At 40.6% G+C, this 22,548-nt stretch overlaps 1 long non-coding RNA gene across 3 annotated transcripts; it reads left to right on the forward strand.

Moving 5' to 3' along the window:
- The first annotated feature begins 405 nt into the window (after window positions 1-405).
- LOC139045613 (uncharacterized) lies at window positions 406-18,845 on the forward strand. 3 transcript variants are annotated; one of them, XR_011504315.1, is made up of 5 exons: window positions 11,092-12,192; window positions 12,502-12,548; window positions 13,211-13,323; window positions 13,435-13,511; window positions 15,805-18,845. It is a non-coding gene; the product is annotated as an uncharacterized lncRNA (long non-coding RNA). The 3 variants fall into 3 exon arrangements; XR_011504316.1 differs by lacking the exons at window positions 11,092-12,192; window positions 12,502-12,548 and adding an exon at window positions 406-948 and having other exon boundaries at window positions 15,805-18,844; XR_011504317.1 differs by lacking the exon at window positions 12,502-12,548 and having other exon boundaries at window positions 11,094-12,192.
- Window positions 18,846-22,548: the final 3,703 nt, after the last annotated feature.

Here is a 22,548-nt window from a genome sequence, read left to right on the forward strand (position 1 = left end):
AGACAGTGAACCAAAACATCTGCCTGTTAGAATTTCATCGAAAGCACTCAAATACAGCTCTTTAGAAATATTTTGCTAACAGTCCCCCATAGCATCAACTGTGTGGTTGTCACATTCGGATGGTAACATGGTTGATGGAAAGAGGCCAACAGACACAGTTAGAGGGTGTAATGTTTCTTTAATGGCAGAGGATGTGGAAACTTCGGAATATCATTACAGAATCAGAGATGACACAGCATTCTCCCACACAGAGTTGGAATCCAAGCTGTCTCAAAGCTCCCTTTAGATAGGGTAGTGCTAAGGATACTGCCCTTGTGGAGTGAGGATTTTGCCAGATAAAAGAATCTTTGTTATTCTGAAAGCTACTCTGATTTTCTCCTGGTGGCTCTGGGGACTGAGCCTCCTCTGCAGAGCTGTGTGTAACTCATGTGGAACAACTCCAACAGAATCAGGAGTGCATCGTGCCTCCAGCAGTATTAGGAAACTGGAGGTCAGCTCCGAGGAGCTCTCCTGGCAGGCCCTGATCCTGGCTCTGTCTGAGGACTGCTTTGGAAGCAACACAATGAAATCATTTAAGGTGACTAACTGCATACACAAAATCAATTTGCGTCTCAGTTTATTGCCATCGTTGTGTATTCAAAGGTTTGATTTTTTGATGGTCTCTGCTATAGACTGAATGTTTGCGTCCCTCCAAAATCCGTATGTTGAGAACCTTACCCCCAGTGTGCGGGTATTAGGAGGTGGGGCTTTGGGAGGTGGTCAGGTCATGAAGGTGGAGTCCTCATGATGGGATTAGTGCCCTTCTAAAGGAGCTCCCAGAGAGCTCCCTCAGCCCTTCCACGATGTGAGGACAGCGAGAAGAAGGCGGTCTTTGAGCCAGGAAGCAGGCTCTCATCAGTCACTAGACGTGCCGGCACCATGATCTTGGACTTCCTAGCCTCCAAAACAGTGAGAAATAAATTTCTTTTGTTTATAAGCTACCCAGTCTATGGTATTTTGTTATAGCAGCCTGAATAGTCTCTAAGCGTTTGTCAAGTAGGAAGAAAGAAACGTTAATGAGATGCAAAATTACTATTGTCTGGGCAGAGGAATTTGCAACATAAATCTTGTTTACTGATGATAAATTTATTTGAAAAGGGAGATAATCTGAGTTTGGCCTCATGGTAATGCCGTGATAATGTTAATCCTGTATCAAAGATTGATCACTATCAATAATCAGTAGCAATGTGTTTGTAACTAGAGCCTAGAAGGTCCCACTGAACTCTCTTCTGCTGAACAGAAATCTTTCTGGGACAGTCTTTCTGACTAGCGGGGACTCGATGAATTCTGTTACTGACAGAGAGATGGGGCCATTCTGTCCTATTTCAATCATACATCTGTGGACGCTTCAGGCTATGCCCTCAGTACTACATCGTTAGCTGTGGGACTGTAGGACTGACCAGGCGTGGTGTCAGAGGTGACATAGCAGTTACATAATTTCACTTGCTTAGAGTGACGGGCTTGTTCTGGTTGCTCCTGAGCGTCTTTCTTGCTTTAATATCTAAAATTCCCTGAATGTTGATTTTAGTAACTTTGGGGGCAGGATTTAAGTGTGTTTTTTAAAACTATTTTTTAAATATTATGTTTTACCCCGATGTGAAATCTACCATTACTGTAGTCTACACACACCCACATGCATGCACACTAAGAGATTTGTTTCACAGAATTGGCTCACGATGATTACGGGGGAGTGGAAAGTCTAAAATCTGTAGAGTCAGCCTGTGGCTGAAAATTCAGGCAAGAGTTGACACTGCAGTCTTGAGGCAGAGTTTATTTTTTGGTGTGAAAGTCCAGTTTTTGCTCTTCAGCCCTTTCAACATATTAGAGGAAGCCCACTTACATCATTACCGAAAATCTCCTTTACTTGCAGCGAACTGATTGTAGATTTTAACCAGTTTGACGAAATGCCTTCACAGTGACACCGAGACTACTGTTTGATTGAACAATTGGGCACCATAGTCCAGCCACGTTGACACATAAAGCTAACCATTGCAGGGTGTGAAAAAGCCTTGGATATACATTTAACTCACTTTGGAATGAATAAATTCTTCACCATAGTGGTAATCAGTAACTTTTCTTGGACTTCTCATCAAAATTGATCTATATTGCTATTCTGAAAGCTGGAAAGGGCCCTAAAGCTATCTCTGCTGGAGAGTTTTCTGGAAAAGAGGCTCCCTTCCCTCCAATCCTGTGTTTTCCATTTGCAGTGGATATTTTACTCCTGACTTGAAGAACGGGTGGAAATCTGGTTACTGTCCCACTCTGAGCTTATCTCTTAGAGCAGAGAGAGACCAGAGGACTAGGCTCTGACAGCCCTGGGCAAGGTTTTATCTGAGCTTCCTGGTTCTTATCTTGTTTCATTTGAGGGAGAGTCAGGAGCTGGGAGGCAGAGTGTAGTGGGAAGAGCAAGGACTTGTGTAAAACCTGCAATCCCTTCTCATCTCCTCCCTTCCTCCCTTCTTTCCAGGACCATTCCTCAGGCAGATCTGAGCTCTGGAGCTCCCAGTCCCGAGATTCCTGGCTAGCTTCACTGTCTGAGACTCTCCCAGCCTTTTCCAGCTCCCAATTCACTTTTTTTTTTTCTCCACAAATGTTCCCCATAATAAAATCCTTGCATATTTATCCCCATCTTGGCGTCTGCTTCTCAGGACCCCCTGGGTGATCAATCCTCTCAGTTTGACCTGGACTCTCCCAGTTTTAGCTCTGAAGGTCCCATATCTTTGGAAGCCCCAATCCCTGCCAGTCAGGACAGTTGATCACCCTGGGGCCAGATCTAACCCAAGGGGAGGTCACCTTTCAGGTTCCTTGGAGCATGTGCAACTGGGAGGGCAATTCTGGAGGAGGAGAGCAAGTAACAAGGGGTGGCGCCCCTACAGAAGTAGAAGCAGCTCGGGGAAATAGAAATTAGTTAAAAGGGAATTTTAGGGTTTTTTTTAGAAAACATTTTCAGTGTAAACCTCTCTTTCTAGCACCCTTACAGAATCTTCTATAACGTCTTCACTCCTTGCTAAATTTGGTATGTTGATTCTTTCTAGCAAATTCTAAGGAGCTGAGTTCCATGCCCTGATTGATACAGCATGAAAACAGACTGTTGTTCCTAATGTGTGTCCCAGAGAACAGGGGAGAGGAGTGAAGTTACACTGGGTTACAGTGAAGTTCTGAGCTGGTGGGCAACACCAAGGAGATGCTTACCAGGTGGGTGGTCCATACACCAAAGATGGACCCCTCAGTCTTAGAGACCTTCTTTCCCACGATGAACATTCATGAAGCATGAACTATGTGCCAGGCGTGTGTTAGGAACCAGGAATCCAGGGGTAAAAAAGACGCAGTCCCTGCCCTGGGGGTGCTGAACAGTGCAGTAGTGTCAGACATGCATTTAAACACTGAACTATTTAGTAGTGTGGTTGCTCTGATGAAAGTTTGTGAGTGCAGTAGGTGACGAGAGATTATGGAAATCAGCCTGGAGAAATCCGTGAAGTCATCAGAAACTTAAACTGAGGCTTGAAAGTAGAATAGGAGTTTGTTGTTTATCAGGCAGATAAGTAAATATTTCCAGTAGGCAGAAAGATGTATCCAGTGACCCAGAACCGTGAGCAAACCAGCGGTAGCTCTGCATATTTGGAGGATAAAGAGGGCGGGGCAGTTAGTGCTGCCAGACAGCTGTGTGGGGTCTACTCTCCGACAGCCTTGGAGGCTGTGCATAGAACTGTATATCCTGCGGATGACTGAATACAAGTGAGGAATATGGAAAAAGGAAGAAGGCATAAGGTTAAGGCTTGCACTAAAAAAATCTGCATGTAGACTAATTTTGAGGTAGGCTAGAAATAGGGCCATAGAGAGGAAGTGATGGAAATGATGCAGGGAACTGAGAAAGGCAGATTTGTGGAAGACATCTGGAAGACAAAAGGAAGTGCGTCTTTTGTTTTTGGTGAAGAAGGGTCATGAAAATTCTGAATTTTGCTGTGTCTCCACAAAGCATTATGTACACGAGGACACAGTAGTTTGTCTCTATTGATACATTCATTGCTGATGTTTTTTAAACTAGTACTTATTTTTTTTTAATTGGATAAAGACCATTTGCCAACTAAATTTTATGTTGCTTAGAAGAAATATAAAAGTAAAATATGTATTTATTTGTTAATTTATTTAGACAGGACTTTACTCTACCCATCACCTAGGAATCTACAGCGTCTAGGAAGTACCAATTAATGTATTTTCTGATTTCAGTGAAATTACAGAAATCCTATTGGTAATATGCATCACGTGCCCAGAGGTATGCAGCCAGTGGAAAATGCAGCCTGTGCTGAACAGGCCCATCTTTGCACCATGCTCCCACGAGACAAGCCAAGGAACAGCTTTTTGCCTTGCTGCTCCAGTGGAGCAAGAGGGATATTTTACAATCAAAACTCATTGTATCTTCACCTAAGGTTTGGCTCCTAATGTAAGCTCCCCAGGACCAGTCTTGCTGTTTCTCTAGTGAACTCTAGAATGCAGAAGTTGAAAGATTCATCTTTGTGCATTCATTCAACAAATATTTGAAGGTCTCTTAGCTGTCAGGAAATGAGACATTTACAGAGGGAAGTTGAGCAGAGAGAAGTCATTTTATTTCTCTTCTGGGCATGGAAGAAGGCTGCACTTCCCCATGTCCTTGTCTCCATGTAAGACGATGTGATTAGTTGGGGCAGTGACATTTGAGCCACTTCTGGCCACTTACTTTATCTTTCGCACTCTCATCTCCCTGTTTTGTGGTCTAGATTATGGGCAGCACAAGGAGATTCTACAGGTTGGTGGATCCACTCAGTGGGAAGCCTCTTGCCTGAGTCATCACGTGGCAACTGCCTGACAAACCTTTCATTGCCCTACTGCGAGGGAGCAAGAAGCCTTTATTTTAATAATCCAATGAATATTTTGGAGTTAGCTGTTACAGCATCTGAGCTTTACATACCCTGACTAATACAGCTTAAATTTTTCTGCCAGCATCTATTTCCTGCTACCATATCTGTCTTTTGGAATACTGAAATACCTGACAACTCATCCTTCCTCATGCTCTCTTGCCCTCCTCCAACCTATTTCTAGGTGTACTCAGAAATATTTTTAAAGCAAAAATTTGATAACTACCTCTCATTGCTTAAAATCTTTTAATAGCTTTCCAAAGTTCTTAGGGTAAACCTTCCCCCTAGGAACTGGTTCCTACCAGTGTCATCTCTCCTCCTTGTCTCCCTTTCTCTCTCTCTATTTCTTTCATAATGTCTGTCTTCCTGCTCTTCTATTGCAGCATGATAAAAGTTGATCTCCTACCCAATGGTGTTCTGCTAAATGTTTAATGACTAGCTCTCTGGAAAAAAAAACTGTGTATGTGTATAAGTAAAATACACAATATTCTTTGTTGCAACTTCCACTTTGTCAATTGCTTCTCCCAGAATGTGTTCACCGATATTTGCCAAACTCCTGTATTCATCATCAGCCTACGGATGCAGTCAAACTATAATTTAACAAAATCAGAACTTCAATAAATGTTTGATTACTGTCTGATTCAGCAAAGAAGTTGCTCACAACGTTGACAAATGAATGTAGTTACAACACGAATGTTGGTTGGTGTTTTACTTTAATTAACAAGTAAAACACCAAAGATTTCTCTTGGAACTCCTCTCTTCCATTCACTCCAAAGGGTGACTTCTTTGCTGAACAAGGTTTTTCAATTATTGGAAGAATATGGCTGCAATTTTTTGTGCTACTCACAATGTAGCAGCTGTAGATGTACACACTTATAAATTGCATCAGCATTATTAAGATGTTTTCCATCACTTTCTTAAATCTAGACAATCAACCTAATCTTAAATCTGGACTATAAATCAGGCCCTATTTGTAGAGTTTACCTGTTTTTATGATGCAAATACTCCCGTCAAGGCTGATTTTAATCTGCCAGTGTAACACCACTGAAGGCAGAATTGGGAAACACACATAGTCACCCATTGTATAGTATTTCCACCATACAAACACAACAGATGTAAACAATCTAAGGAAAATACATGATACTAAACTATAGAAAAATAATTGGGAAGTGAGTTTTGAGTGTTTATCATCTTTGTTTTTAATATAATTCATTTGATTGTAATTATTTTTTAACAATGGCTGTGTTTAACAACTGGCTTGCAAGATTCCTGACAATTTCATCATTAGCTCTCTTAAGCTAGTCTCAGCTGATGCCAGCCCGCTGTGGCTCCCACACAGGACCTTTGTGTCTGCTGGTCCACGTCTGGAATTCTCTTCTCACCCCTTCATTCTTGGATGTCTATCCTGCACACTCCAACTCATACTTTACTTAGTCAGGGAAGGCGTTTCTGAGTTTCTGAACTGTATTTTTGCCCCATCTTGTTCTATATGATTATAATTGTGTTTTTGCAGATGATAGAACAAATTTTTATTTTGATAAATTTACCATGTATAAAGAACTTTTACACAAATTTTGACATTCTTTTTTCACTTCTGTGTGCTAGCTAGAACATATATACTGTCCTCTCTTTTTAGATGAGAGGCAGAACTTCAGAAAATATATGGGTGTTTTCTTAAATAACCTGCACAGGTGGAAGTTACAGAGATGATATCAGAATTCAGAGTCTTCAGACTTCAAATGCAGTGTTTTCAGTTTTGACACACAGCCTTCAGGCTGTGTAACCTTGAGAAATCATTCTATGGCTAATGTTATAAGAATGAAAATTGTTTTAGGAATGCATTTTGATTTGAAAACTAATTAGGAACTGTTATTAAGTAAACATGTTGTGCAAAATACAGAAAAGTAAGTTGCCACAAACTTGTTGTTTTCTTAATTTAAAAAATCACCATAAGTACATAGGATAAGAAAGAGAATTAGAAGGATAGCCATGGGCGGGATCAGGAACTGGGAAAGCTTCCAGGTCGGGCAGCCTGGGAACTTCCTGCTGCCTGAGGGTTTTCTCTCAACTCACATGCTGTCATTTTCATGGCATCTTTCCTTACTTGGGTGCATCACTTCCCTTTTGCTATGAATTGGTGAATTCTCTTTGCATTCTCCAGTGTAGGATCCAGAAAGTTCCCATCTGATTGACCTAACTCATGACTATAGGACCTCGGGGGCAAAGCCCTTCGTATTGGAACACCTCCTTGGTCACCTGCCAGCTTGCAGGTGGGCCACCCAAGAGTGACCTTTCAATTGTTTCCAGTCAGCAGTGGTGTCTTAAATAATAGCTGATGCTGCTTCTTTTATGAGGAGGCTGAGGGTGGGGCAGCTTCAGTATCCAGGTTTTGGAGAGAAATGATGATCATGACCAGCGTGGCTCCAGTCTGTATCTTTGAACTCCAGAGCAATGAGATGACAGAACAACTGAATTTTTTTTTTCAGAAAGAACTGAGTTTAGTTTCTTGAGTAATTTCTATTTCTTACTACCTATTGAAACCCTGTGCAAATCACTTACCTTTTTTGCGTCTTGATTTTCCTAACAGAAAAAAGGAGGGATTCAAAATATCTGTCTTACAAGATAATAATTAAGGGCAGCAACATATGGAAATCTCTTGGCTTGGTACCTGCAACATGGTAGGGACTCAAAAATGTCATTTCCTTCCTCTAGATGAAAATTTCATTCAGAAAACTCATTTACACAGTTAAAGGGATTTTATACTAGACACTAAAAATAAGGAAATGAATAATAAACTTAAGTAATTTAACTGCAAACATAATTTTCATTTCGTGAGATTAGGTGTCTTGCACCGTTTTCTCCACATGATAATTTAAGGCGATGTCTGGTGGTGACCTCAGGGCGCTAGGGGATGGCAGAGGATGCTGGTCAAGAACCAACTCTGGAGCCAGACTCCTTAGTTTGAATTCTGGCTCAGACATTTGCACGCTGTGTGAGCTTGCACAAGTTATTTGGCCTCTCGGTGCGTCAGTTTTCTGATCTGCAAGTGAAGATACGGAGAGTACCTACTTCATAGGGTTATTGGGGATATAAAATGTTACCGGAGAGAAAGCAGCTAGAACAGTGCCTAGCAACATTGTAATCATATAGAAGATTTGTCCACCATGCAGTTTGTAGCGTAATATCCTCATATCACTGAGTATTTTTGGATCATCTCTAAGTACATGGAACAAAATTAAGCCCCCTCAAGAGTTTTCATTAGACCCCTAAGGATGAGATTAGTGTGGACGGTTCCACAACTTCATTCGGTCCTTGGAATTGAGCGGCACGGTTCTCCATGGCCTGGACCCACCCACATGCTGTGTGTGCATATAAAACCGGCCAAATCACCCGGGTGAGCTCGGATTCCAGACAGACCCCTGCAGGTGTGGTTGGGAAGAAGATGGTATCATATGCCCTTGTCCTCCCTGGGGACATACCCTCGAAAACCTCTCTTTTTTCCTGATTCCCAGCCCCATATTTAAAGATGGCAGTGACTCTAAGGGACTGTTAGCCTTGCTAGCATTAAATAATATTATTTTGTGGTTCTGTGTTCCCTTGTTTGGGGTGGCATACCAAGTTTGGGGCAATCAGAACAGGTTTTAAGGCAGTGCAGGCATTGTCTACAGAACGTTCAAAACAGTAATAAAACTTTCAGTCTTCTTTTCATTATCAAAATGCGCTGGCAATTCTAAAGAAAGTCAGCGATAAAATATGCCTCTCTGACAAATAATATATTTGTTGGTCTAAGCTGTAAACAACCGCTCTGGCTATTGTTGAGCTTTAATAATATATCTGTAAACTTCAAACTGGCCCATTTTTATAACTTATCCTTTAATAAACATCATAGTCCACAAGAAGTTAATTTAGAGAACTCTCAGTTATATAGTTACCCCCCATCACACACGGACTCAGCTACATAGGTTTGTTTGGGAATAAATTCTTAAGAAATCGGAATTGTTGGTGTTCACTTTAGGAGCAGTTCTTATCACCAACCCTGTGTTACTCCGCTTTCCCGTATTTAATACACATTCCCATATTTAAATAGTACTTTTGAAATAGACAATCATAACTCAGTGGTTTTACAGATAAATAAACAGAATCTCAGTTCCTTCAACTCTGCCATTCTATACTATCACTGGAGTTTTAAGTCTGTGTCTAAAGTTTAAAACAGTGAAACACTGCTAACTGAAAGCCATGAGGTTTTAGTTTGTAAATTCAAATTTTTGATCATATAATAAATATTTCATTAAATTTGAATGATATATTTATAATTAGTTTTTGGGTGGTGAACGTGATATAATCTACACAGAATTCAAAATATATTACAATGTACACCTGAAAGCTATATAATGTTTATAATCCAATGTTACTGCAAAAATAAAAAAATAAAAAAATAAAAATTAAAAGAAGTAAAATTGGAACTTTTTCTTAATTTTTAGTTGTTTTAAAACTAATGAACAAATCAATTAAATAATGATTATTACTGAAAAATAACTTCGCTGTAGAGAGGAAGAACATGTTGAGAGGGTGAAAGGATCCACTTTGGGTGTAACGTCGAGTAAGTGGCCATGGCTTGCCCATGTGCTTCTGGAGGCTGTGCATTTCTCAAAAGCAGGGACCATGAAGGAATTATCTGTGTATCTCAGGGACACAGTATAGTATATGGCTCACAGTAAGTGATAATCTACATGTTCCTGGAGTAAAGGAATAAAGGAATGGGATGATTTTTCATTCAGCTGACATAATGAGTGAATTCTATTTACTAGGAAATACTCTTGGTTCTGCAGGTACAGATGAATAGGAGGGACAAGAAAGGAGGGAAGGGAGGGCGGAAGGAAGAATTGGAGGGAAGATAGAGGGAAACAAGGAAAGAGGGGAGAAAGGAAGGGGCCCAACAGGGAGCGGCTTTTGTTCTGGCACCAACAGCTCTAAGAGGTTTTCCGTAGCTGTGATATTACTGTCTGGACTCCAGAAAACCCAGGCTGGCCCCTGACCCTTTGAAAAAATTGGAAGACTCTGGTTTGGACCAATCTAGAATTGACAAATTATATGTGGAATTAAGCCAGGCTCAGGAATATTGCAAGTTTGTTCCAGATTTTACGGTTTTTTCCAAGCAAAATGCATGCTATAACCTTAAAAATCTAACAAATTAATGTGCAAATAATCCAAGCATTTTCTTAACGAAATCTGCTGTTATTCAAATTAATTTATCTACTCAGTGTGCATGTACATAAATCTAGAACATATATTGTACTTCCATTAAATAAAATATTTACTTTAAATAAAACTAACCTCCCTTTTTAGATTCCATTTGAATTTTGGAATGCATATATTTTCCAAATTTACTAGAAGGACCTTAGATTCCTAGGCCCTTTGTAGAAACTCCACACAGGACCTCTCTGAGATGAGCGTCCTTTTAATAATGAACATATCTGATCATACCATTGAAAGAACACACATGCACATATTAAAATTTCACATCTATATGGAACAGTATTTGGAAACATAGCTCACATTATTTGAATGTGTTTTAACACTTTTATATTTAAAAAATATATTTAATTATTCTCCCATAGTGAGTAATACTGTGTGTGTGAATACATATGTGTAATGCATGCAGGGGTGTATGCGTGATGCGGTGTGGTGTGTGTTGTATGTGTGTGAGAGGTGTGTGGTATGGTGTGTATGTAAGTGGTGTGTGTGTGATGTGTGTGTGAATGCTGGTGTGAATGCACACACACTTAATGGTCAGGTCACGTGGGCTTTAGTTGGACAAATCGCTATTCAAACTTCTCCTGTCATTCCGCGTGCACTGCTCGCTGCTCAGTACTGTTTAATTCATTTTATGCAGCCATGATTTTGAAAGAGATGCGTGGGAGGGCTTCTTCCAGACACTCACAGGTCATCAAAGGGGCGTGTGTGTGTGTCGGGGGGGGGCTCCTGAGCGCAGCGGGAGGGGAACCCCTCAGACCATCCTTTCCGAGCCTCAGGTCCAGCTGCAGGGTCTCTGAAAAAAGCACCACAAAAGCCTGAATCTGAGAGCCAGGATCACTCTGTCTTCTCCTTTCAGAGCTTCCGTGCTAAGTGTAGCCATGTGTGCGGAGGGGATGGACGCCTCCTCCTCAGAAAGAGACTGGAGGGCTCTGGAAATGAGAGGAAGCGCTAACCTCTGCTTCCTAGAAACTGGACCCCATCCAGAGTGGACCCTCAACAATTCCACGGGGATATCCACTTCTCCTGGCTTTCATTTAGTTTTAAAGCATTTTAACTCCTCAATTTTGCAAGGTCGCAATTGATTTTATTTGGACGACACTTGTTTAATATTCCTTTAAAAATCGTGAGTTTCCATGTGGATTCCCTAAATATATCAATACATTTAATTGTTTTAGGCACAACTAAAAGAAAAAATAGATCAATGTAAATAAAATACAAGAATGGTTACTTCTCAAGAATGTTTCTGTTAATGAGAAACGGCAGACACAGTACAAATAAACCAAAGGTAACCATTTCACCAAGACAAGTAGCAAAGTAAAAGGTCAAGTCCAAGAATGAAACCAAATTGTGTAAAGGTTATTATGTCACAGATCCTGGACAGATCTCAGACTCAGAGTTGGCCGTGTTAATTCCTACCTGGCTGGAGGGCTACCGTGATTTACATTCCAGGAATGGTGCTCAGAGTATTCTACTTTTGTTTCATACGGTGTTCCTGTTTGGTAAAAGTTGTTTAACATCGCTCAGACCAGTAGAGGTTATCCGGAAAGCATCAATCCTCTACCAGGAATTTCCCGGAACTGTAGTATTCAACACAACACCTCACCTGCTCCCCTTCCTGCGGCGTCTCCTAAGTCCCAACAAGCACAGCCGAGTGTCAGCAGCCAGGGAAAAGGGTGCTGCTGGGTGGGGGCCCAGTCTGCAGGCTGCATTGATCCGAGCGGAAGACTCAATGCACTTTGACTGCTGATCAATAGATATTGATGTAATCCCGGCTCGAAATGCAGCAGGGTTAATCAGTGTCTACACAGAACACTGGGCTGAAACGCAATCTCCCTATTCCAGGAGCCTGGGGAGGTGGGACTGTTTTTGCTTCAGCAGCTGCCTGGGGAGAAGGGGGAGGCAGCAGCTTGGACCTTTCCCCGAATGTGGCCTGGAGCAGTCTGGGCTGGCCCGGGTGCTGTGCTCTAGAGACAGCTGCACAGCGGACGCCGACGCGAGCAGCACGGTCAGATGGCGTGTTTCTGTCTCTGATAGACGGCGTGTGAAACTGCTCATGGTTTTGTGCCTGAGACCTCTGGGTCTTGTGGATTAGCCCTCCTCTTGTCACATTTTCAAACAGGAATAAGAACAAAAATGTCTTAGATCAAATTATTTCAGTTCTATGATGTACACTTTTATAACTAATTATTTAATTGCGTGAAAAATGGTATTTCAGTGTTTTAATATTTTAGATTTTCCACATGTTTCCTCAGTCATGACCTCTACTCACAGCTTCCTCATTCTCTGACTCTTGTGTCTGATTCTGTTACTCTAGAAGCTAAGAAGAAGGAAGGAAGAACAGAAGGAAAAGAGCTTCCTCAAGTACATTTTTATCATTTTTATGCTTAATGTGAGGATAAGGCAATAATATCAATTCTGCAACCCAAAATCAATAGCTCTTTTTATTAGTGCAACTTTACATGTTGTGGGCATGGAGAACTCTGGCAGAAAAGTACTGGAAGCCAGTAGAAAAGTCTGGGTCTATTTCCTCTGTTCTTACTGGCAAGTAATCTAAGTGAGCAATTATCTTCTTTCTCTGTTTCTTTCGCATTAAAATGAAGGTGGTAACAGTGGTCTCTCTTCCTTCATAGGGGTGCTTTGCAGATAGAAAGATCTTCAGTTTATAAACTTATAGTAACCATATTCTTTAAAAAAAAATATTAAGCTATATTCTGGCAGTGGGATAAGCTGTTTTAAATCAGGAATCGTCTGGAAAATCTTCATAGAAATAAATTCTAATTCATTGCAAAAAAGTGCCAATTATTTTCCCTTTTGCATGAAAACGTATTCATTACATACAAGTATGATCATTTTCTGAGGTTAGTATTCACAACACGGTCATTATGGAATTTTTAAGTATGTGTGAATTTAACAGATAGTTGGTACTGCTTTATAGCTTTTGAATAAGGTTGTAATTCTAGGGTTGTGATTTTGGGTTGTTTTCCCTTTATTTCTTCCAATAAAGAAGCCTTTCGTGTCTACAGGGAGTTATCATCTTGGGTAATCTGCAATGCCAATTCTCTGCGTTTTGCTCCAGCGAGAGTCATGTGAAATGAGCTTCAGTCCCTCTGAAATAGAGTCTGAAGGATGCAAATAGGTAAATTGTGACCCTTTAAACATTACGCTCCTTGTTTTCTTTGGATTTCTCAGCCATATTGGGTATGGGATTTCCCATTAATCTTCTGATTTTGTTATCTTACCATATTAGACAGAGCTGAGGCTTTGGAAATGGAAATAAAGAGAAGTTGGAACAGATGGAAAACATACAGAAGTGTGTGACTATGGGTAAGTCATTTAAATACTCTGAGCTTCAAATTATAATTTATAAAATAAATATAATATCATCTACCTCGAATAGATTATTTTCTGAATCAATCAAAACTCTTTAAGCATAGTGCTCACAGTGTCTGGTGTATCATGAATGTTCAAATTGATATCTTTTATTATGATTACTTTTATCTACACTATGAGGGGTTAAGGAGCCCTGACAATGATCCAAACCAAAATGAAGACAGAAAAGGAAAGGCCGCCACAGCCTGGAGAATAAAGCTAAATAGCTTGAGGAGTCAGGTTTAATTTATTTTCTGTGGTCAGCCAGGTCAGCGTATCCGCCTGGGCCCACAATGTCTGAGAAGCGGTGATTGAGAATCAAGAAGAACAGGGCCTGTATTGACATTTCTTTCCTGTTCTAATCTTGAATCCACTGCTATTCTTTGTTGCTAAGGGGCTCTGTCTTTTCTGGAGGATGTTTATTCTTTTTACTCTTAAAGGTCCCTTCATACCAATCCTCATTAATACAGGGCAGTAGGGAGCAGCCACGTTTTCCACTTCAACAAGTCATTCCTTCACAGTCCCACACAGCCCATACTTGATCTACTTCCCTTTGCCCAAAGTGTGTAAGTTGTGTTTATCCAAGGCATTTGGTGTGAATCTCATTAAGGAAATTCGACCAGACAGTGGTGAGTGACTCTTCCAATCTAACTGTGAGTTCCAACAACAAGAGAGAAGCACCGCTGTCTCTGGCACGTCTTTGGACTTTGGGGGTAAGACTGAGCTGAATATGTAAATCAGCAAGCAGACACATGAGAAAGGGGGCTCACATGATAGGCCAGTTCTCAAACTTGCTGTGTTGTTTCTCACAAGAAGTGGCAGGAAAACAATTCTTGGAGTGTTATTTATGTTGTGAGGTCCTCCTGGATCAAAACAAAAAGGACTTTTTGGGAGGAGAGAAGTGGTGCTAATACTCCAAAGACAACTGCTAACATGTTCGCATAAACAGGAGGCATTAAAGGAGGAATCAAGAGTAACTTTTCTAAATAAATACTTAGTAATTCTGTAGAAGGAATGGAAGACAAATTTGAGGAGATTTCCCAGAAAGTTGAACAAAAAGACCAACAGACAGATAATAAAAAATTTCATCAAATTAGAGGCTCAGCCCAGAAGTCAGGTACTAGGGTTTTCAGACAGAGAAACCAAAGGAAAAGGAGAGAAGAACATTTTCCATGAAACACTTGAATATCATTGCTCAGAAATGAAAGGCATGGATTCTGAAATTGAAAGTATCCACACGATGGAAGGAAAAAGCTCCATACTGAGTCACATTACCATGGCATTTCACACACTGGAGACATGGATCCCAACAGCTCCTTGAGAGGAAAAAAATAATTCACTTACAAAGCAAGGGGCTTCAGAACATAATGGATTTTGAACCAGCAGCACTGAAAGCTACAGAAAAATAGAATAATGCCTTCACAGTTCTGAGAAAAACTGATCTTCGATTTACATCAACATTCAGAGAAACCATCGAGCAAGTATGAGGATAGAGTAAAGACATTTACTAGACATGCAAGGTGTCAGAAATTTACTGCTATAGGATATGCTGCTCAAGATGAGCATGAAGACTAAGAAACAGGAATATGTGAGTTCCAAGAACTAGAGTGTTCATAGAAAAGAAAGGTAACAGGGATTGCTAGGATGATGATGAAGAGAGAGGCCAGGACAAGGATCTGTGGGTGTGACCAGATGAGAGAAGGAGGACCATTTACACCAGCAAGAGGGAAAACTAAGAGTTGAAGAGCATCCTAATTGATCTAGTGTATTGAGTGGAGCTTTATGTTTTGTATGGAGATCTGGAGATGAGTTAGTTGAGAGACACATAGAAACCAAGCTAATACAAAAATGAGAATTGAATTTCACGGCACAAAACAGCCTCCAAGAAAGGAACTGTAAGTACCATGGGGCGCACCACTCAGCTAGCATTCAGATTTATATAGTAATCTTGTTGCCGAATCTTGGTCCACCCACAATTATGAAGGGACAATATTGGAAGGATGCGTATATTGCCTTTGCTTTGACAATTGCTTCTCACACCACAGAGTTGGCAGACTCTCCTCTCAATTTTGACGACAGGCAAAGTGACTTTAAAGTTTTCTATGAGATAAGCTATTCTTAGGATCCGGTTAAACAGTTGTGGGAAACATTGCAAAGACAAGATCATTTCTCAACTGGGAATGGTTCTTTGGTTTTCAGAGTTTGCTTTATTCAGATATGAAGTTAATTTACTTGTTTTTCTCCACAGAGTTCTGAAGAGGATGGGCGGTTTGTGTGGAGGCTGAAGGGGCAGTGAATGAAGGCTGAGAGTGATTTGGAGGCCTGACTCTGTGAAGTATTTCGATGCCAAAGAAAACTGAGGAAAAGAACAAAAGAACCACTCTGGCAAGAGGTCCACTTCCAGAGCATTTCCAGTTGTAAGAATCATTCCCACAGCAGGTCATTAAGTGGAGACCTGCTTCTAAGCATGAATCTTCTCCTTCCTCTGCTTTGGTCTGCCATCTGTCATTGAAAGAAATTAGGAAAGCATAGAAAAATACAATGACGTGACCATTGGTGTCATATCGTCAGGTTTACTTCCCATCTTTTGCTGATGTACTTCTCAAACAGTGGGCATTTTTTTTTTGTATATAAGAGTCTATATTCTACTTTCTGCTAAACCTTGTACAATGTTCCCATTCATTTAAAGTTCTTTATAAAATGCCTTTTAATGCTGAACAATGTTTCAACGTATATGATAATTTACGTAACTGTGTCTGTGATATTGGTATAAAGGTCTTTCTGATTCTTCATAATGTTGAGGCAAATATCTCTGTTCAGAATTTCTTGACTATATTTCTGAGTATTTGGAAGAAGATTTCGAAAAATGGAATCATTGCATCAAATTGCTTTTGGAAAGTTTGCGCCCAGCACCACAATTAGTGCGTGCAGGAAGGAGTCCATTTGTTCTGTTACATTCCAGTCATGACTGTGTCTGTTTTAAAGATCTGTGCTTATGTAGTAAGATAATATTAAATATTTTGATTTATAGTTCTTTTATTTATGAGTGATATTGAATATGTTTTCAAATAATATCCATCGTTTGTATTTTTGCTTTTGTGAATTATCTGTTAATGTGTTTCATTCATTATTCATTTGAAGGTTTTTAAAAATGTATTTTGACTATTTATCTTCATCTGCCATGTCTGTTGCAATTACATTTTCCTCTGGTGTGTTAGTTTGCTAAGACTAATCTTTGTATTTTTGTGTGCAAAGTGAAATTTTGATTGCCCCCATTCTCCCTCTCACAAAACCTGGGTCTCCCTTGTATTCCGCATGTCACTGCTCAAGGTAGGAACTTGGCTATCATTGTTGGTTTCATCTCTCTCTTCCTCTCCATCTTTAAGCATTAGAAGTCTGGCTGCCAACATTATGCCTCCAATCACTCTTATTATTATGTTAACTACACCCCCTGGTCCATGGTACCCTCATCTTTCATTTGGGCTGCTGCAGACTCCTCCCTGGTCTCCACTTCCTCTTCCACATAGGTGGCGTTCCAGCTGCTTGGAATGCATTCACCAAGCACAGGCATACATTATGCATGCACACTCACACACACTCTTCACAATGTCTGTCTTCTAGATTCCTCATATTTGTTAATCCCAAAGTCATCTGTACTGAGTTTAATGATGGCCCCACAAAACATATGTCCTTGTCCTGGCCTCCAGAACATGTGAGTGTGACTTTATTTGGAAAAAGAGTCTTTGTAGATGCAATTAAGTTAAAGATTGCGCGATGAGGGCCCTAAAACAAACTATACATCTCTTTATGAGACACAGAAGAGAAGACACTCATGGAGGGGAAGACTGTGTGGAGACGGAGGTGGAGGATGGAGTGATGCGGCCAGAAAGAAAGCCTACGGCCACCAGAAGCTGGAAGATGCAAGGAACGCATTGTCTTCTAGAGACTTTGGAGAGAGTGGGGCTCTGCTTACCCCTCAGTTTTGGACTTCTGGCCTCCAGAACTGTGAGAGAATCAATTCCTGTTGTTTTCAGACACCTGGTTTGTGGCAGTTTTTATGACAGCCACAGGAAACCAAAACACTCTCTTCTCAGAGATACCTTATGGATCCTCTGGTCCCAAAAGGGTTCTGCCAGTGTTTCCGTTACTGAAACATCTTTGGCTCCTGTATAGAGTGCATGATATTTTCTAATTGTAATTTTAAAAAATTTCTTTCTCAATGTTATTTTACAAACAGCATAAGGGCAGGCACTGTCTTTAATTATTCTTTAACGTATATCTAGTTCTTGGCATATTGTAATTGCTCACATTGTGGAAAGAGAGGAGACCAGGAGAGAGAAGACAAAGAAGGAAGAAAACTCTAAGTGGCTCTGCTCTTCACTGCATCCTTCTCTTCTGAGTTAAATGGTTAACGATGTCCATGCGGTCAGATCTCATAGAAACATTGAGTGTTTAACCTTCATTGGTAAGGGTGTTTTATTTCTTTCTGATTTTTGCTTTGGTTAGTTGTGTAATACGTGACAGATTCTAGCAGAGTTCAGTCAACACACATGTCTATTGAGTAAACCGTGAGAGACCCCTTCACCTTCCACTGACATTCCCATTTCATGGATATTTTACCCTATTATTATACATTTACATACGCATACATATAAACATGTGCTACGTATTTTAGAATATTAATAGGCTCATATAAGCACAAATGTTTCTTAAAATTTGCTTTTCTATCTAGTAATGTGAATACACATTTTCAAGTCAGCTCCGGTAGCATTAGCTCGTCATTTTCAGTAACTGTGTTTGTTCCGTGGGGGACCTTTGCGTGATTTCTTTCACCATTGTCCTATTGATGGACATTTATATTTACTATTCTACCAAGTGTGACAATGAATACTTTTATACTTAAAACTTTAACTTTTTTGAATGTCCTTAAAAAATACTTTGCAAGAAATCCAATTACGAGATCTAACAAAATTTAAATTTTTGATGGAGACTGACAATTAGTGTGCAAAAGTTTTACTAACTTACACTCTCTTCAAAGTTATATGATACTGCCAGTTTCTCACATTCTTGCAACACTTTAAAAGCTTTTGCAATCTATCCGGTGAAAAATAATGTTCATTTATTGTTTTAATTACTTTTCACTTGACTGCTAACGACATTAAGCTTCTTTTTGTATTAATTGGCCATAAAATTTCTTCTCCATGCACTGCCTGTTCATTTGCTTTGCTCACTTTTATTAGCTTGTGACTATTTTCTTTTATTGATTTGTAGGTACTCTTTATATATTCTTGAATAAATCATTTTACCCTTTCCGTTACTTATATATTTTGCACAGTTTTTAAAAAATAATTCAAATAACACATTATGATAATATAGCTAGCATGGGAACACTGACCTTTCCAGGGGAAACTAGTTATAGTCATGCTCTGTAAAATAACATTTTGATCAATGATGGACTGCATATATGACAGAGGTCCCATAAGATTAACATCATATTGCTGAGGTGGGTAGTAGGCTATATCAAGTAAGTTTGTGTAAGGACACTCTATGATGTTCGCACAGCCACAAAAATCACCTAATAATGCATTTCTCACAACATATCCCATCGTTCAGTGATGCGTGACGGTGTATGTCTCCGAGTGGAGTGTAATTCTCTTTCCATTCTTAACTAATTATTGATAGTGTCAAGGTCCTATATTTGCTGTAGTTCATTCACACTTGAGGACAAGGTGATTGATGATAACAGAAATGCCATTTGACTCTGCTTGTCAAGTGACCTACCTGTGGAAGCAGAACACCTGAACACAGGTTGTAACAGGACTGAATCGGTTACACTGAACCACAAGGGGGAGGTGTCTGACCTTAACTGTGAGAGATAAAATTTAATATCCTGACCCTCAATTGAAAGACAAATGGAAGACAAAGCACACCCACCTGGCTGTTAGCCTTGATTAACATATTAAAATTTTTCTCTCCCTTGGCCAAATCACATGCACTAATTTAGTGTCATAATTTAACAGACCCTAATGACTGCAGGACATTTCTTGAAATGTAAATCATATCATCTGTTTCCTCCATCAGTGTGACATCTGCCAATTCGAAGGACATCAATGTAGATGGGATAGAGTATGTTTGTATATGTGTCTATTTAATACCTTTTAAGCTGTCATTTAATTCTTATCTTCTTCAAATACCTGGACAAATGCAAGGAAAACATTTGGCTGAGTCAAAAGTGCAGAATTATTAATCAATCCTCGCAAACAAGTGGGCTAGTTGGCCCCCTAGCTAGGCCGAATTCTCAGAATTGCAGAAATGAAGGATCGTGGTGATATGGATGGCATTTTATTCTTGTCTGGCTGAGTTTATCTCAACTCCCTGTTTACTCTTCATTACCTTTGAGCAAAACACAAAATTGCCTTGGAAGGTGCGGTACTTCCACCCTGTGAGGGTCTCTTAATTGCTAACCCCATCCATTAATCAAAGGCTGGAGAGCCCGGCCTGGGGCTCACTGGTGACCCAGCGGGTTTAGGCCACCTAGTTCAGTATGCTAATGACAACCGACTCTTCTAATATGCTCATCAAAAATGACTTTCTCTAATCTGCCCTAAACTGTTGTGACACTCTGAGCACACGGTGACAGCTGTGAAGTCAGATGCTGCTTCCCCCTCAGAGGGGCTTGGTGACTCTGTTTAGCATCTCAGGGGGGCCATGGGACGCAGGAAAGCCTGAGAGGGCAGAGCGGGGCAAGCTCTCACAGTTGGGTCAGAAATGACAAGGTACACATGACTCCCTCAGTGACTTTCACGGATGTGAAACCACAGCACCCCAACTCCCCTTTTGTCTCAGCGTCAAATCCTGCTGGGAGACCCATCCTAGATATTAAAGGATCAACAAAAAATCATCGAAAACTTGAACTAGCCTAATGTTTTAGTGAACACTTAAAAGATATGTTCCTTCCAGTGGGGGGCATGGGGTGGGGTGGGGTGGGGCAACAGTTTGATCCAGAGACGTGTTTCAGAAAGTTTCCTAACCTAGGCTGCAATTGGATTTACTTTTTCTGAAAGCCTAATGCTTGAAGGCATGAGCATCTTCGCAGACAACGTAGCTGGGAGCATAAAGGGTTCAGAGGCGCTCTTTTATCTGATGAAGGAATGAAGCAGATGGTGACCCGGTTATGAGCATTGTAAACTCACCCTGATGGTGTTTCTTCATTGTTTCCCATCCCAAACTTTGAGGAAACTCTTTCCTCCCCCCTCTTAATAAAAACACTGCAAATACATATTTTTTTTTGGTGGGAGAGGGATGCAGGATTTGAAAGGGTGGCTCCCTTTGCAGGCGTTGCTGCGACGCAGGAGACGTATGAAAGGTTTTTAGCAGAGTGGACACTGTGGAGGTCCTGACAGCCTGGGGACGATTTGTTTGTGTTGGACTAACCAGTAAGTCGGCCGTTAGCATTTGAGTAATCGCTCCTGTCAGCTTGTTAAACATGAAAAACAAATGCACTAGAGAAAAGCCATGCCTCTTGTTCGGAGAGGGAGGCATTTTTAGGACTGTTTCCAGGCCGGGTGGTCATCGGCAGTCCTGGCGGTTGTGGAGGTGGCGTGTGCCCTCTCATCGACCACATCTGCGACTGAGCAGGATGGAGACGTTGAACTTCTGACCTGGGAGCCAGTCCAGCCCTTGGCTTGGTCTCTAGGTGGTCGTATTTCTGGTCACTGATGTCAGAGCATAGAGAACAATTTCCTTCCTGGGGGCTGCTCTGGTTCTTCTAATCATAAAAGTCTCTCAGGTTTAGAGGAAGAGGGAGCCGTTCAAGAGCTGTGAATGATGTTTAGTCAGAAAATTAACGTCAAGTACCAGGCAGGTGCTGAGGCTGCTGGGGACCAGCGGTCTAATGGAAACTTGCTTTCTCTTATTTTTAATGCTCTTCATCGCTTCTCCTTTCTTTCTCCGTTATCTCTTCTCCTTCACGTCTTTTTACATTCTCTCTGCATAAGTTCTATGCCACCATTCTTCTTTCCTGCCTCTAAGTGTACGTCTCCTTCCCATATCTGCCTCAGGGATCACTCATCTATTCTGATTGTATTGTGTGCCTGGATGCATTCCCATGTTGGACTAAGCCTTAGCAGGAGTCTCTATTAAAAAGGTGTTTTATAAAACAACTTGTCCATTCTCATTCAATAAACAGCTGTTGACTGCATATAAGGCAATCCCCAAAGTTATTAAAACTAAAGGTATATATTTTAAGAGGAATTTTGGGGACTCTTTCAACAAGCTAACTCTATTCTACAAGGTAGACCCGTGATCTTAAGGACGTTTGTTCTGCAGATATAAAGCGAAAAGTGGCTTTCTTCTGTGGTACAACTGCTTCTTTTTAGGCTTAAGTTTATTGAAATTAATCAGTTGGTGATCCATCATTGGTGTGTTTATCTTTGCGACACTGTGTGGAGTTTATTTTCACATCTCACACAGGAAGACTACGAGTCAGAGAGAGAATCTTTGCAGGGACAGTCTATACTGCACATTGAAATGGGGTATGTGGTCATGTGACTTGCTTTCCTCTTATCCGAGAGAAAGGAGTTCATGAGCAAAGCAGCCTCTGCTCCTCTATAAGAAGACGCTTAGCATTAACCAGGCTGGAGAATTTCAGAGACATCACTGGCGCGAGATTCAGCGACAGCCAGACAGGGCCTACCTCTAGAATTTTATTGAATATACACTTTCTAAAAGCTGTTTTTCTTTGTTGAAATGACTTTTAACCAAAATGTCACTTTTAAAAGCCAGTTTCAATTATCAATCTGTCATCAGGTTCAAACTGCAGATCCCAGAGCGCCTTTTCAGACAAACTAAGATAAATACATTCACTCGGAACTCAGGGTAAGGCTCAAGGAAAAGTCAAACCAAAGGGATAAAAAGTCTCAAAAATGCATCCGTGAGATAAATTTCCAGGGAAAATTCATGAATTCTACCAAGAACAATCTTAGGTTCCCGT

This window comes from Equus asinus, chromosome 6 (assembly GCF_041296235.1).
Source record: "Equus asinus isolate D_3611 breed Donkey chromosome 6, EquAss-T2T_v2, whole genome shotgun sequence".
Classification (NCBI taxonomy): domain Eukaryota; kingdom Metazoa; phylum Chordata; class Mammalia; order Perissodactyla; family Equidae; genus Equus; species Equus asinus.